Source organism: Cupressus sempervirens, chromosome 4, assembly GCF_028749045.1.
Source record: "Cupressus sempervirens isolate cs-2001-9-10 chromosome 4, ASM2874904v1, whole genome shotgun sequence".
Taxonomy (NCBI): Eukaryota; Viridiplantae; Streptophyta; class Pinopsida; order Cupressales; family Cupressaceae; genus Cupressus; species Cupressus sempervirens.
The window spans coordinates 602,056,005-602,059,718 of NC_143121.1; the positions used below are offsets into that span (position 1 = coordinate 602,056,005).

Sequence of the window (3,714 nt, forward strand, 5' to 3'; positions counted from 1 at the left end):
TGTGATAAAAGAAAACCCATTAACTCATCTATTGATAGCAAGGAGAGATCCTTAGATTCTTCAATGGATGCAACTCTTGAATCAAACTTATTTGGTAGACTTCTAAGTATTTTCTCTACAACTTGTTGATCCCCAAGGTTTCCCCATAAGATCTAATCTGATCTACTATCCCCATTGCTTGAGTGGAGAATGAATCTATTGAATCTGAATCTTTCATTTGTAAATTTTCAAAATCTCTTCTAAGATTTTGTAATTTTGAAGTTTTTACCTTGCTTGTGCCTTGGTATGTTGATTGCAAGTTGTCTCATGCTTGTTTTGAGCTCGTGGTAGTAGCTACCTTTGGAAATATTGCTTCCAACATTGCTTGCTAAATAAAGAACAATGCCTTAGCATCCCTTTTCCTATTTTCTTTTAATAAATCCTTTTTAGCTTGTGAAAGAGCTTGATATGCATTTTGATTTGCTGGTTTAAGGAACCCACTTTCAACTAAATCGAGCAAACATCTAAGAACGAAAAAGAGCTTTCATTTTGATGCTCCAATAATCATAATTTCTGCCATTAAAAGTTGGAATTTTGGCTATAAAATACTTCCACTAGTTCCTTCCATGATTTAACAATAAAATTTTCTCTCTTGTAACAACTACAAACCCTTTCTCTTCCTTCCTCACATAGCAACTATGATCATTTCCTTAGATCTTCAACTTGCTCTTATTTGCCCTTCACCCACAATGACATTTACCCATAAGAAACAATGTCCAGATCTTCTACAGCTCTGATACCAATCTGTTGCAGCAAAGACAAAGGAAACAAAGATAATCCAAAACAAGCACACATAGATAAAAGAGATGTTATATTGATTCAAACATAAAATATTATGTTTCTACATATTCCTTTGTTGAACAACCAGCTACCAATCTTCTAAAATAGAGCAATGTTCTTCTCATCTATTACTGACATAGAGCCTAGCATGTCTATATTACAATGAGTCTTCTCTCTCAAGCTAGAAGCCTCGAGATAAGTCTTAAAACAATCTAGAAAATATATTTTACAAAATGAGAGGTTTAGAACTCTCCATGGAAAAATGGCAATAAATAAATTAGTTGGAGTAAGTAAAGGGCAGGGGAGATTAAAAAGAGGACAGGCTGGAAGCCTACATCACCAACATACGCAAATCTCTCTTTCACAACAATGAATAGAACAGGGTTGGGCATCGGGACTTTCCAGCTATATGTGCTAAACTGTGGAGTTTGCTCTATGATTAAACCCACTCTACTTGCAAATGAGGTTACAAGAAGAATGGGTTTAACAATAATAAAAACTCGCATAGTCGAGCTGACCTCCTGTGCTTCACCTTTTTGAGCATCACCTGAATGCGATGAGTGCCAAGTGTTCTATTCATTATCATGAGAGATGAATTTGTGTAAACCACTACTGATGAAATATAGATCAATAAATTTGACTGAAAAACTAGACAGTTAAATGCTAAAGCTGATAACAATATCAATTATAAAAACATGAACGACTGAATTTAATAATCATACAAATGTGTACAGATTAAAAGAGTTCTGCGTTATAATGGCGGCCGAGAGAGACAACGACCGCTGCAGGGAAACCCATGGGATTCGTCATCAGCTGTGAAAACACCATGGAATAGCCAAATCTTAGCAGTGAATGCAGTGTTATTGGCGACGATTGATTTCGCTGTCGCTTTTACCTTGCCAGGAAATCATGATTCTGCAGACATTAATTCCCTTGTCTTCCAAGTGCTCCTGATATTTGATGCTTTGGCATTTTGTTTCTCCATTGCATCAGCAGTTCTCCTTGTTTATGCTCATTTCTATAGCAAAAATGAAGACGAATTGCTTGCACTAAACAGTATGGGCTTCTTGCGGGTAGGTATGGTATCAACGGCTATCACGTTTGGTGCAGCCATCCACATTGTAGTGGCAGAGCATTGTTTATGGTTGGCCGTGCTTGTGTGGGTAATGGTATGCTATCTTATCGAGCAATATCATTCTTGTTCTTGTCAAAAGGAGCCACCGTACGCTTCTACATATCGCAGACGAGATCAGCTTTCATGTCGTTTAGCCAACCCATGCTTATACTGGCGACAGCGCTGACATACATAATTTTCTCCCTACCATTCAAGATAATTTCCAAAGCTGAGAAGATACGTAGACGGCACGGACTCAATACTATCCCTGGGTTGGATTCTTTTGGGGTTGGCTTTCTATAAAAGAATTGGAAATTAAACTCTATTGTATCATCTATTTAAAATTTCAGAAGTCCAATTGACCATAATTAATTAAGAAAAAAATAAAATGAAACTGTCTACATTGTAGATTCAGAAATATAGACCAGTAAAAAAATTGGAATATTTTAAAAACATTTTCAAATTTTTCGAATGTAGGCGCATATGCCTAATAGACCAACGCTTATATTCGGTTCTTATCAGATATTAGATTTAACTGTTTGCTAGTTTTATATTATCATTAACATTTATTAAATTGTCCTTTTAACATTTATTTCTATCCCCAGAAACACTTCTATTTTGACTACATTTCTTGGGAGCGCCTGACGATCCTGGCAACTTTCTTTTTGAATTCATCTCTTTGATCTCTCCACTGTTTGGCGGCATCGACGTTTGCAGGAGATTCATCGTTGGGAGAGGAGAGCATTGAAATGATACTCAACAGAATCGATTGCACGGTGTGCAGAGGCAGCCATCTCTCAGTGGCGAGCTCGTAAGAGTTTGGGTCATCTCCCGCTTGGTGAAGAATGGAAATGCAAACACGTCCGTCTGGATAAACATTTGGATGCCACATCTCGCTTGTGAATCTCACCGATGGAGGGCTGTTCGGATAGTCACCCGGGAAACTCATGACGGCGCTGAAGAGACCTCCTTCGTAAAATGTATCCTCTAGACCGATTATCGTTACATTCCATTCGAATATGTTCGAATCGTCCACAAGTCCCGCTGAGAACCCACTTACTGGATTCCTGTTTACTTCTTTCAATTGCCTCCCCAGTAGAAGTTTTGCCTGGTTTTCTGACATGCTGCTGCTTCTGCTTTCTGATTATATAAAATAAATGACGATGAGAATTAGATGATGCAGAGATGCAAATAGCTTTGTTCTGATTATAACCTACTGAGTTTCTTCCTTACACTGTTTCTGCAAACACACTTAGATTTGTATAGGGAGACCAACAGTCGTCTTTGTAGAGTTACGTCTGTTCAATAATAATTGCGTGATTGACAAGTAATTACATTCTCATACCAAATATTCTTTTTTTTCCGAAACTCCTATTAGTTTTAGATGTAACCTTTTTCAATGCTTGCTATTGAATTTCAGATTGTATTTTAAAATATTAGAGTTTTGATTAATAAATAATTGTATGATTGATAAAACATATTGGGTCCACCTTAAGGCATATCAACAAGCAAGACTTTCTTACTAACAATCAAAACTAATGTTTTAACAAATAAAGCTAAACTATTAACAACCAAGGCTAAACTATCATCAAAATGTGCCAATATGTCAACAACTTAGGTTAGCTTGTTAGCCAACTGCCAATCAGATGTATGTCATCTCCTTTCCTTAGGAGAACTATGACCTTGAGTCCAAAATAACCAAAAGAATGCATTCACCCTTATTGGTGAACCATTCGACATAATAACCAAAGCCAACCTAATCATGTACGCACAAACTCAAC

General features: G+C 36.9%; 1 pseudogene; it reads right to left on the reverse strand.

Annotated features, from left to right (window-relative positions):
- Nucleotides 1-2,555: 2,555 nt before the first annotated feature.
- Nucleotides 2,556-3,056, reverse strand: LOC149562658 (ubiquitin-conjugating enzyme E2 7 pseudogene; annotated as a pseudogene).
- Nucleotides 3,057-3,714: the final 658 nt, after the last annotated feature.